At 38.7% G+C, this 14,114-nt stretch overlaps 1 long non-coding RNA gene across 1 annotated transcript in view; it reads left to right on the forward strand.

Moving 5' to 3' along the window:
* LOC122677873 overlaps positions 1–14,114 on the forward strand; it is a 274,066-nt gene that overhangs the window by 114,137 nt on the left and 145,815 nt on the right. Inside the window, exon 6 of the long non-coding RNA XR_006335944.1 lies at positions 6,336–6,453. This is a non-coding gene — a long non-coding RNA (uncharacterized LOC122677873). The remainder of the gene's footprint in view (positions 1–6,335; positions 6,454–14,114) is intronic.

Below are 14,114 nucleotides of genomic sequence, written 5' to 3' on the forward strand. Positions count from 1 at the left end.
AAAATAATTGGGGGAAAAAAAAAACAGTAGCCCAAATTGAGTAATTCTCAACTTTTCTCACAGGTTATTCAGTTTACCACCCATCCATCCGTTCACGTATCCATATCTTATTAAGCATACAGCAAATACCAGGTTGTATTCAAGAGGGCAATGGGGGTGCAAAAATGAATAAATGCATCACCTTACTTGGGTGATTATGAAGAGGGAACGACCATTTATCATTCACCTACTGTGTTTCAATACTCTCGCATTTATTGCTTTAAATACTATATATGTTGGGCATAATGGTTCCCACTTGGCAGATGGATTAACTTGAGACTTGAAAAGTTAACTGATTTACTCAGAGTTGGAGCTGAAAGGTAGTGAAACTGAATCCTCTGCAGATACAAAGTAGAAAGTGATTAAATGTGAAAGAAAAGTACACATATAATACAATGGCAGCTCAGAGAATGGGGTGAATTCTTTGGCCTGGGAAGGTAAGAGAAGACTTAATGGAAGAGGTGGAATTTCAGCTAAATCTTGATTGATGAGTAAGAGATGATGGGAAAAGGCCACATATAAGGAATAAAGAATATCGAAAACAAAGGCATAAAGGTAGGAATGAATATTAATAATGATGATATACACAGAGATGCACAGAGACATACACATATAATGTGGCTAGAGAAATATGCATAAAGGAGAGAACTGGCTGATAGAGGTGAACAATATGTATTAGGACGACATATATACCAGGCAGATACCAGACCTAGTTATTCATTAATGCAACCGGAATTCAGAGAAGGCTAGATCATCATTTGTATAACTGAGTGTGAACTCCTTTCTGATAGTGTGGATAACATCTTCTTCAAGGTTATTAATAATTAAGTCAGGAGTGTACCTTGACACCCAGTAAAAAAAATATAGATCAACAAACTATATGAGTATACAAATTATTGCATAAAAAATGAGAAGTGTCATTGATCAGCAACAATCACATACTGATGATGAGGTTTGCTGCTAGTTAATGATAAGAGTAGAATGTCTAGAAAACACAGCAGGCCCTGAGGCTAGTTAAGTACCAGAGAAATCCAAGACTCTCAGAGCTGGGAGTTGCCTGAAGCATTATTTATTCTAACTTTTCCATTTACATATGAGAAAACCAAGGCCAGGAAGTAGGAGTGACTTGTTTTTCTAGAGCAGAGCTCCTTCTAATTCACCACAGTCTTGTGAAAAGAGCAAGACATAATTCCTGACCTGGGTTAAGCTATGAGATTAGAGAGTTCTGTGAAAAATCACTAGATAAAAAGCGTGTTAGGAATTGAACTGTGTCTTCCACAAATTCATAATGTGAAATTCTAACTTCCAGAACTTCAGAATATGGCCTTATTTGGAAACAGCGTGAGTGCAGATGAAATTAATTAAGATGAGGTCATATTAGGGTAGAGTGGGCCCTGAATACAGTATAACTAGGGTCCTTATTAAAGGGAGGTTTAGGTGTGCACACAGGGAGAAATGCCAAGTGAACGTGAAGAAAGAGATCGGGACAGTGTATCTACAAAGCAAAGACACCTCAAATTTCCCGCAGACCACCAGGAGTGAAGAGAGAAGCATGGAACAGAATCTCCCTCACAGCCCTTAGTCGGAACCAACCCCGTGACACCTTGATACTTGCCTCCTAGCCTTCTGAACTGTGAAATAATACATTTCTGTTCTTTAAGCCACTCACTTTGCAGTGTTTGTTATGGAAGCTTTAGGAAACTAATACAATCACTAGAAGAAAGAAAAGTTATATGTCGGGGCGGGGGCGGTGGGGGGCTTCCCTGCTAGCTCAGTGGTAAAGAATATGACTGCCAAAGCAGGAGATATGTGTTCAATCCCTGATCAACATGCTGCAGAGCAACTAAGCCCGTGTGCCATAACTATTGAGCCTGTGCTGGAGAGCCTGGAAGCGGCCCCTACTGAGCCCACAAGCCGCAGCTATTTAAGCCCATGCACTAGAGCCTGTGCTCCACAACAAGAGAAGCCATCGCAATGAGAAGCCCACACACCACAACTAGAAAGTAACCCCTGCCCTCTGTAACTATAGAAAAGCCTGCAAGCACAGCCAAAATTAAATAAATAAATAAGCTTTAAAAAAAAGGTTATGTGGTAGCCATAGGAAGTAGGCACTGTGAAGGAAGGAACAATGCCTTAATAAAACAATAAACCAATGTATTTATCATTCAAACACTGAATCTGTATGAGATAACTTTTACTTGGTCCTGGAGCAGATACACAAAGAATTAGAAAACCACATTTCAAAAAGATAGATGCACCCCAATGTTCATTGCAGCATTATTTATAATAGCCAGGACATGGAAACAACCTAAACATTCATCAACAGAATAGAAAAAGAAGATGTGATACATTTACACAATATAATATTGTGTGTGTGTGCTCAGTTGTTCAGTCATGTCTGACCCTTTGCCAATCCATGGACTGTAGCCCTCCAGGCTCCTCTGTCCAGGAAATTTTTCAGGCAAGAATACTGGAGTGGGTTGCCATTTTCTACTCCAGGAGATCTTCCCAACCCAGGGATCAAAACTATGTCTCCTGCATTGGCAGGCAGATTCCTTAGCAGTGCACCACCTAGGAAGCCGTATAATGGAATATTACTCAGTCATAAAAGGGAACAAAATTGTGCCATTTGCAGAGATGTGGATGGACCTAGAGAATGTCATACAGAGTGAAGTAAGTCAGAAAGAAACACAAATATCATATATTAACACATATGTGGAATCTAGAAAAATGGTATAGATGAACATATTCGCAAGGCACAAACAGAGACACAGATGTAGAGAACAAACATGTGGATACCAAGAGAGGAAAGGAGGGTGGGATAGATTGAGAGATTGGAATTGGCATATATACACTACTATGTATAAAGTGGATAACTAATGAGAACAGATTGTATAGCACAGGAAACTTCTCAGTGCTCTGTGGTGACCTAGAAGGAAATCCAAAGAAGAGGGATCTATGTATATGTGTAGCTGATTCACTTTGCTCTATAGCAGAAATTAACACAACGTTGTAAAGCACCTATACTCCAATTTTTACAAGATGTTAGAATATGATTCTCTTTGCCTTTGAGAAGCCCAAAATATGCTCCAGTTAGGCTCAAAACAGAAGTAAATGTTATGGGGCCCCAAAGGAAGGATATAGACAAAGGTTTGGATGCAGAAGGTGACATCTGAGCCAGGATTTTAAAGATGACTATATTTGCTTGCTACTTGCTTAATGGTCCTGATTATTTCTGTCACTGGAAAGAGCCTCCTAAAATCTCTTCCCTGGTCTGAATAGCCATCAAAGAGTCAAAAATCACAGGCTTGCTAAGTTTGTTCAATCTAGCATTTCAAAAAACAGCCTCAACCATGTAGGCTCGTTGTCTGGATCTCCTGCCCCAGTTGGCCTGCCACTTGTGGGAAAAACAGGAAGAAAGATGCTGACCTCTGGCTGCTCAGGCCCAAATCCCTTTGGAGCTTCAGGCTCGTGTAAGAACTGGCTCCAGAAAGTCACTCTTGTGGGGGGTCTTCCCTCCTGGCTGCCTAGACCTCTCTGTAGTGCTGAAAAGTCAGATTGTGTTATTTATATAAAAACAACAACAAAAATAACTTTTTCTTTCCAAATATCACATGCATAAGAAGCCAAGCCTTCAGCAGGTCATTTAATATGTTGACGTTTTGAAGAACTGTGCTTTCAGACCCTGAAACAGAAGCCAGATCTGCTGGCCTTGGCTTTGAGATCTCTTGGCTCTCTCATATTAAGGACCCCCAGACTTTCAAATTTGAGCTCCCAGCAGCCACTGCTCTGCGTAATGCTTCTAAAAACAGAGCCAGTTGCAGCTGGAGCCACATCTGCCTCTGTGGAATGATGTCAGGAGTGCTGGGGGTAAGGCAAGGGGTGTCTCTTGATTCTAATTACCTCCCCACTGGTCAGCCACGCTCCCTGAAATTCCATTAAGATGATGGAACCTATTCTGTTAGGCTTATGAGGGATAATGATGGGATGGGAGAGGACTTGCATGCAAGCCAGCATTCTCTGCTTGGCGGATTACATTGCAAAGGCTTTGGGCAGGACATGTACAGTCATTTGCCCCAGGCCCTGTGGCCCCTTACAGTGTTGCATCAGGGCTATTCACTGTGATTTTTACCTGCCTGAACTCTCCAAGCATTCATTCCTGTAAACTTTGCTCGATTCATTCATACACATGGTTTTGACCACCACCTGGATGGAAATACATCAAAACTTCTCCAGTTTGTGCCTTTTCTTATAAAGTGTCTGACCCTTCCATCTAAATTCCTGACCCTGAGTGCCTTGTTTTCAACTAATTCATCATATTTGCTCATAAAACTATCCCTAAAAGGAGTCTCTTTATCCAGTTTCCCAAGTCAGAAGACTGGAAAGCATCCTTCCCTTACTAATAACCCTTCCCTTACTAGCATATCAAATCAATCACTAAGATCTACTAACATTATTTCTTAAAAGTCTCTGAGAATGGTTCTTGCCTCTTCATTCTTTCCGACAGTTTCCTAATTCAGAATGACATTACCTATTGCTTCAACTAGTACAGAAGGGAATCCCCTAGTGGTCTAGTTGTTAGGACATGGCACTTTGGCTGCCATGGCCCAGGTTCAATCTCTGATCTGGGAACTGAGATCCCACAAACCACATGGCAGAGCTGAAGCAAACAAACTAGTACAGCAGCTTCCAGAAGGCTTCTATCATATCATCCTCACCCAGTCTGTTCTCCACTGAGTAGCCCAAGTGTCCTTAAAAATGTAATCTGTACTCAAAAGACTAGGTACAAAGGGAACTACCTTAACATAGTAAAGACCATGTGTGAAAAAAACTACAGCTAACATACTCAGTGGTGGAAAACTAAAAGCTTTTCCTCTAAGAGCAGGACAGGCAAGAATGCCTGGTTTGGCCACTTGCATTCAACATGATAATGGAAGTCCTAGCCAAAGTAATTAGGCAAGAAAAACAAAAGCCATCCAAATTGGAAATGAAAGTATAAAATTGTTTCTGTTCATAGATGGCATGATCTTATATGAATAAAATTTAAAGAGTAAAAAAAAACTGTTAGGACTAATAAATAAATGAGCAAATTTGCAAAATTCAAAATCAATGAGCAAAATATCACTTGCACCTGCCTATGTTAACAATGAACCTTCTGAAAAGGAAATTAAGAAAAAAATAGCATCAAAAAAGAATAAAATATTAATGAGTAAACTTAACCAAGACAGTAAATTACATGTACACTGAGAACTACAAAATGATGCTGAAGGAAATTAAAGATACAAATAATAGAAAGGCAACCTGTGTTCACAGGCAGGAAGACTTAATATTATTAAGATATTAATATGACTGAAAGCTATCTACAGATTCAGTGCAATTCCTGTTAAATTCCCAATGATTTTTTTTTTCAGAAATAGAAAAGTGCATTCTCAAGTTTATATGAAATTTCAAGGGACCCAGAATAGCCAAAATAACCTTGAAAAAAGAAGAACATAGTTATAGGTTTCACATTTCCTCCTTTCAAAACTTATTGAAAAGCTTTGGTAATCAAAAATTGAGGTACTAGCATAAAGATACACATATAGACCAATGGAACAAAATAAGAACCAGAAATAAACCCTTGCATATATAGTAAAATAATTTTCAACCAGCATGCCAAACCATTCAATGAGGGAAAGGGCAGATTTTCAACAAATGGTGTTTGAAAAACTGTATATTCATGTGAAAAAAACAGAAGTTGGACCCTTATACCATACACAAAAATTAACTCAAAATGGATCAAAGCTAAACATAAAAGCTAACACTATAACATTTTTATAAGTCTATGTATATACGTATGTGTATGTATATGTTTATACACATACATATAACTTGCTTTTGTTAATATCTTACTATAGGCACAGTAGAAGCACTTTATACACTACCTCCAAATTTTATAGAAATTCCATTTTACAAAAGAGGAAACAGATACCAGAGAAGATAAAGAAACTTGCTTAAGATCAGTCTGATCTTAACCTGATTGTGGGCAGATTTTGAACTCTTCTCAAAATCAGATCTCTGGCCAACTCAAAGTAAAGCCTTACAATGAGTACTTTAAAATCAGAAAGAACACTGACGAAAGCCGTGTGGTTGTTTTAGGAAACATTTTTGACCTTTCTGTTGACTCAATTTCCTCATCTCTAATATGCAAATAATAATATCTGACCTTTTGCAAGTTGTAGGTGGTGAAGACTAATTAAAAGGAAATAGGGACAAACAGAAGAATGATTTCTGACTTAGTCGTTCTGTCTCTCTAGGGCTCATAGATACATGGAAATCAAAGCAATTGCCAGAATATGAGATGTTTGGAGAGGTGATTCCTACTCTGGAAATGGGAGGATATGGAAATAAGAGAGAAGGAAAATCAAGATGAAGGTAAACACTGTTTCTAAATAACAAGTGTGAGAAGATATTTTGGAAGATCTTTTGTCTCATTTATTAACGGGAAAGGAATTATATATAAGTATGTCATACAAATTACCTCTATAAAGCAATTCAGAGTTGGCACTGTAATACAGTAGAGAGAGCGCTCTTGAGTTCCAGCTCATGATGAAATTTGGGCACATCATGTAAATCCTCTACATTTCCAGGTCCCTATCTGAAAACACAAGAATATTAAAATCTATCTAACATTCTGGGGAGAACAATGATTAAATAGTTACATGTTATTTGAAAAGTTAAAATACCATTTGGGTCGAGGTTAAAGTCACTCCTACTGAACATATGGCTGAAATCACTCATTTTTCTGAACCTGTTTACTCACCTCTACAAGACATAAATAGAACCTACATCCTATAGTTGTTAAAGGGATTAAATGAAATAATGCAGGCAATTGTTAGCATGGTTTTGGCACCTAGGAAGGACTCAATAAATGGCTGTGTTTCTGCTATATACCAACAACAACAGCAATAGAAACCTTCCTTTATTTTTTGGAATTAAAGAAAACGTAAGATCTGTTGAAAATTTTAGGACCTGAATCCATGGAAGTTTTTTTGAAATCCAGATTTCTCAGTCTTCTTAATTTTTCCTTACCCTGAGAAACTGCAAGAGAATGGCATGCCTGAGGTAACCTGTTTCTCTAAATTTTGTTTGACTCTACAAGGTTAGAAGCTTCTCGTCTTCTGTGATTGAACACTCCCAGGACATTGGATCATTTCCTGAGTTTCATTTATTTAATAACTAATCTTTTATTGCCTTCCCTCTTTGAAGCCAGCCGACAAGTCTGGTTCCCTCCCCTACCCCTCTTCAAGGTCTCACCTCTTTAATCATTTGGATAAAGCTGGGACACACTACAAACCATTTTAATGGGAAGCTGATAAGTGAAGGCCATTTTTCCTCCCAGCTACTTCTCAACCAGGCTGTATTTCAGATGATTTCCAGTCATCCCAGCAAATCACTCATGTCATGCTCCCACGCCACCTAGTTAATATCAGCAGTCAACAGGTTTCTTTTGGCTCTTTTGTCTGGGAATGCTTGCTAGGCAAGGCCCCAGAACTCCAGAGAAATGAATCTGAACCTGGAATTCACACAAACTGAGCCTTCAGCTGCAGGATTAACATTTTCCCAAGTTGACATTAATAGCTATTGTCTCTGAGCTCTACTTCTGTGTCAGGCACTAGGCCAAGCAGTGTGTCTGTATTATCAGGTTTAATCCTCATAAAACTTACTAGGGATTGCTCTTATGTCTGTTTTGTGGACAAAGAAACTTAGGACTAGGGCACTGTTACTCAAAGTGTGGTCCTTGGAGCTACAACAGATTACTAGAGAACTTGTTAGAAATGTAAATTCTTCAGCTCTATCACAAACCTCCTAAAACCAAATCCCTGTGGGGTGGTGTTCAGGAATCTGTGCTTTAACAAGCCCCTTGGTGATTCCGATGCAGACTAACATTTGAGAAGGACTGGACTAGAAAAAGTGAGTAACTTGCCAAATTCCCAGAGCTAATAAGTCACAAGAAGAAGTTTGAAGATAGAGTCTAGCTGTCTCCTAAAGCAGAGTCTGAGAGACTCTGTATTGAGATGGTTCACAAAGATTTAGGATTTGAAATAAAATTGCCTTGCACTGTAAGAACATCTATTATTTCATGTAATAAGATGTGCAGAAGTAGCTGAGTTCCAGATTTTATTTAGTTCAGCAGTTCAGTGGCTTTATGGCTCCAGCTCAACAGTATCTCCCATTCTCCTGACTTTCTCTTCATGGTCACAAGAAGACTGCAGCAATTCCAGACATCGTTGAAGAAAGGGCATGTCTCTTCTTCCGTGTCTTTTTTAAGAGCAATACTTCTTTCCCCCAAGGTATACTTTTCCCCCAAAGACCTCCTCTCATGTGTTACTGTACTGAATTTCATCACACCCACATTACTGAGCCAATCACTGGGAAAAAAAAATGAAATAACATGATTGGATAAAAACTATTTTAGATTTGCCTCATTTGAAGCATGTGGATGCCTGAATGAACACAGTGGATGAAAGTGCTAAGTCAAAGCAATAGGGACACATTTTGAAACAGAAATAAGTTTGGATTCACAGGATGGCATCAGATGATAGGAATCCAGATAGAAAAATTAAGAGTTTATGCTATAAGCCCTGTAGAACCTGTTAATCTTTGAGTAGGGGAGAGGAATATGTAAGGACATGCGTGGAAAGAGTGCACTGATGATGTGTAGCAGAGATGAGCACTAGACTCAGGGGAGGGATTGATGAGAGGCTGTGAGAGAAGCTCAGCTATTGCTGCAGCCTTGGTAGAATTGGCCAAGGACTCGGTCTAGGTAGGTGGCATGGGTAAGAAGGATGGCTGAAGATGGGTCATTTGGAAGGAAATTGGCAAGAGTGGGTGACTGGCCATAAGGAGATAAAGAAGGGGACAAGTCAGAGGTTACACACCATCCTTGTGTGTGTGACCACTTGTTCTGCCCATCTGCGGCCATGTTGAAAATTGCTATTTCCTACAAAAGGAATGTAGGCAAGTTAAAGGAAAACTGTCAGATGTATTAATAATGGGTTATTTAGGGGTATGTGCTTAAATTCTCAAATTCAGTTTTGGCTCTATAATGTAATAGTAATAGTTGAGTTTACTGCCAGCCTATTATGTCTTGCTGTTTTATTTTTTTAAACTTATTTTTATTATAGAAAATTTCAAACATATATAGAAGTAGGGAAAATAGTATAATGAACCTGAAGGTACTTATTAACCAGCTTCTACATGATCAAATCATAGCCAATCAATCTTGTTTCTTCTAGTCTCTCACTTACTCTCCACCATCAACATCAACGTAGGTTTTATTTTTTGAATAACAATGTTCATTTCAGTTCAGTTCAGTCGCTCAGTCGTGTCCGACTCTTTGCAACCCCATGGACTACAGCACGCCAGACCTCCCTGTACATCACCAACTCCCGGAGTTTACTCAAACTCATGTCCATTAAGTCGGTGATGCCATCCAACCATCTCATCCTCTGTTGTCCCCTTCTCCTCCCACCTTCAATCTTTCGCGGCATCAGGGTCTTTTCCAATGAGTCAGCTCCTCTCATCAGGTGGAGTTTCAGCTTCAGCATCAATCCTTCCAATGAATATTCAGGACTGATTTCCTTTAGGATGGACTGGTTTGATCTCCTTGCAGTCCAAAGGACTCTCAAGAGTCTTCTCCAACACCACAGTTCAAAAGCATCAATTCTTTGGCACTCAACCTTCTTTATAGTCCAACTCTCACATCCATACATGACTACTGGAAAAACCATAGCTTTGACTAGACAGACCTTTGTTGGTAAAGTAATGTCTCTGCTTTTTAATAAACTGTCTAGGTTGGTCATAACTTTTCTTCCAAGGAGCAAGCGTCTTTAAATTTCATGGCTACAGTCACCATCTGCAGTGATTTTGGAGACCCCCCCCCCCCAAATAGTCTGTCATTGTTTCCATTGTTTCCCCATCTATATGCCATGAAGTAATGGGACCAGATGCCATGATCTTAGTTTTCTGAATGTTGAGTTTTAACCCAACCTTTTCACTTTCATCAAGAGGCTCTTTAGTTCTTCTTTGCTTTCTGCCATAAGGGTGGTGTCATCTGCGTATCTGAGGTTACTGATATTTCTCCTGGCAATCTTGATTCCAGCTTGTGCTTCATCACTGAGATACAATTAACATACCATACAATGCACATATTTAAAGTGTGTAATGCAATAGTTCGTAGTATATTCATAGAGTTGTGCAACCATCACCACAGTCAATTTCAGAACATTTCATCACCCCAAAAAGAAATTCCACTCTCTAGCTGTCACTCCCTGTTCCTACATCCCTCTTCCTCCAGCCCTAAGTAACCACTAATCTACTTTCTGTCACTATAGATTTTCCTATGATGGACATTTTATATAAATGGAATCATACAGTATATAGTCTTCTGTGAATATCTTCTTTCACTTAGCATCATGTTTTCAAGGTTCACCTATGTTATAGAATCTATTAGCACTTCATTTCTTTATTCTGCCACATAATACCCCATTCTATGGATAGGCTACATCTTACACATTCATCCAGCAATTGATGGACATTGAGCTCACATTTTTGGCTGTTATGAATAATTTAATAAGAACATTTGTGTACAAGAACATTCATGTACAAGTGGACATATATTTTCATTTCTCTTGAGTATATACTTAAGAGAGACATTTCTGGGTCATAGAGTAACTTTATGGGGCTTCCCTGATAGCTCAGTTGGTGAAGAATCTGGCTACAATGTAGTAGACTCCAGTTCGATTCCTGGTTTGGGAAGATCCGCTGGAGAAGGGATAGGTTACCCACTCCAGTATTCTGGCAGAGATAATTATGTGTCATAGAGTAACTTTATATTTAACCTTTAAAGAAACTACCAGACTGGTTTCCACAGTGGCTATACCATTTTACCTACCTACCAACAGTGTATAAGAATTCTAATTTTTCCACATCTTCCTCACACTTTTTGTTATTTTTATTTAAAGTTGTTAGTTTTAAATTAAAATTTTTAAAGACTTTATTTTTAGAGCAGTTTTAGTTTCTCAAAATTGAGTGCATGCATGCTCAGTTGTGTCTGATTCTTTGCCACCCCATGGACTCTAGCCCATCCTCTGTCCATTGGATTATCTAGGCAAGAATACTAGAGCAGGTTGCCATTTCCTCCTCCAGGGGGTCTTCCTGACCCAGAGATCAAACCCACATCTCTTGTATTGGCAGGCATATTCTCTACCACTGAACCAACTGGGAACCACCGCCCCACCCCCACCCCCACCCCACATATGCTTAGCATTCCCTATTAACTTCTTCCACCATAATGGTACATTTGTTACAATTGAAGAATCAATATTGATCCATAATAATCACCCAAATTCCAGTTTACAATAGGATTCGTGTTTGGTGTTGTATATTCTATGAGTTTGAACAAATATATAATTATATATATTAATCATTATAATAGCATTCAGAGTATTTTGACTGCCCTAATAATAATTCTGCATCTTTGTTTTTTTAGTATTTCCTTGATTGCTAGGGATGTTGAGCATTTTCATGTACACAATGGTCATTTGTACAGTATTCCCTTCTTATCCTCAATTTCACTTTCTGTGGTTTCTGTTACCCACAGTCAACCATGATCTGAAAATATTAAATGGAAAATTCCAGGAATAAATAATTCATAAATTTTAAATTGTGAACTGTTCTGAGTAACAGGATGAAATCTCACGCAGTCTTGTTCCTGCCTACCCAGGATCTCCAACCTTCCATATCATCTGTTTCTGACACCCAAGCATCAACATCATCATGGCTCAATGATACAGGAACACCTGAAGCTGCTTATCCTCCTTCTGATGTATCATTAAAAGGCCAACATTAGCCTAGCATGACGTCACGATGCCTATGTCATTCACCTCACTTCATCTCATCATGTAGGCATTTTATCATCTCACATCATCACAAGAAGAAGGGCATGGTACTATAATTTTGAAAGAGAGTCGGACAGAAAGAGGGAATCCACATGCACATAACTTTTATTACAGTATGTTGTTTTAATTCTATTTTATTATTAGTTATTGTTTAATTTCTTACCATGCCTAATTTAAAAATTAAACTTTTTCGTAGCTATACATTTCTAAGGAAAAACATAGTATGTAGGTTTCAGTACAATCTGCAATTTCAGGCCTCCAATGTGGGTCTTGGAACATATTCCCAATGGATGAAGGGACACTACTTAGAGAAGTACCTATTCAGATCATTTGGCCATTTTTAATTGAGTTATTCATCTTTTTATTATTAAGATGTAAACGTTCTTCATATATTCAAGATATAAGTGTCTTATCAAATAATTTTAAAATATTAATATTTTCTGCTATTCTGTGGGTCATCTTTTTCTGTATAGTATCCTTCAAAGCACCAAAGTTTTTGATTCTGGTGGAGTCCAAGTTACCTATTGTTTTTCTTTTGTTGCTTGTATTTATGGTGTTAAATCTAAGAAACAGTTGCTTAATTCAAGATCATGAAGATGTACATCTATGCTTTCTTTTAAGAGTTTTATAGCTTTAGTCATTATATTTAGGTGTTTGATTCATTTCAAGTTAATTTTTATACATGGTATGAGATACTGCCTCACTTCATTCTTTTTCAAGTGGATATCCAGGTGTTACAGCACCATTTGTTGAAAACAATATTCAAAAGACTGTTGAATTGTCTTGGTTCCCTTTTTGAAAATCAATTGACCATCATCTCCTGTTATTTTGAAGCAAATTGCAGACATGTCAGTTCCTCTGTAAATATGTCAGTGTGTATCTCCAAACTTCAGTGCCCCACCATTTTATCTGTCTTATCACTAATCCTTACAACAACGGTCAAGGTACCATTATCCACATTTAACAGAAAAGACACTGATGCTTAGAAGGGTTGCACGACTTGCCGAAGGTCATACAGCTATTTAAGTGACAGGACCAGATCCAAAGACTGTGCCCTTCCTATTATACCATCACCCATTGTGGCCCAAAATAGTGAAATATAGTAATAGTGAGGGCAGGCTGACCCAGGCAACCCTTGTCTTCAGTTCTCTAACAGTATCATTTAACTTGTTTATTTTCTTCACTGGCACCGCCACCATTTCTGTTTGCCCTTTATCCAGCATTCTACCCATCAGATCAGGAGACAGAGAGCTCTCTAAAGACTCATAGTTCACAGCCTCAGAACTCAGGGAGAATGTGAGGTAGAAAAATCAATAGCTCAAGGTGAGGACATTGAATTTGTATCAATCTGAGAGGTAACCCTGTCCATTCTGAAGTAAGGAGCAGATTGAACCATCTTAAATTTCAAATGGGCACTGAAATTTTATTTACTAGAAGGATGGTTTGAATTACCAAATCTTAGCATGGAATGACACCTTCAGGAGGGCTTCGTCTGACCTCTTATTTGGCTGATGCAAAAATGTTCACTGACTTCCTCAAGGTTACAGGCTAATTGGTGGCAGCAAGGGGGCTCAAAGGCAGGTCCTCTGATTCCATTTTAAGGAATGTCAGAGTTTTCTTCTGTTCCTGGAGCCCACCAGGTAACCTGCCCTCACCATGTCAAAGGTATAGAATAGTCTCATGTGATTGTAAAACAATTATAGGAAGGTGGGAAGGGGAAGAAAACTCATGGAAGAGTGTGATTTTTCTTAACCTGTTTCTGGGAAACAGGAATTTTCAAATACCTATAAGACAATAAGCAATTTAACTTCTGAGTCAGAGGGAAGATCTATGATCCAGGAATTGGAGAACATGTTGCATACTCTGTCGTGTTTTTTTTCCAATGAGGCAAAGAAAGAGAGAGAATTGAGTTCAGACTCAACTTCAATATCCTGCCTAGGGCACAACAGAAATATCAATACATTGGGGAGAACCTGGATTAAAAAAAACTGGGGTGAGGATAAGACCTTCAGCCGATGCTGGAAAGGTTTAGGTCTAGGCCAGAGAGCAAAATCCCACCAAGTTGAACTATGTAGAGGAACCAATGACGGGGCCTTCAGGACTGATACGATCTGAATTTCTTCTCAGCCCCCA

Source organism: Cervus elaphus, chromosome 20, assembly GCF_910594005.1.
Source record: "Cervus elaphus chromosome 20, mCerEla1.1, whole genome shotgun sequence".
In the NCBI taxonomy this organism is placed as follows: domain Eukaryota; kingdom Metazoa; phylum Chordata; class Mammalia; order Artiodactyla; family Cervidae; genus Cervus; species Cervus elaphus.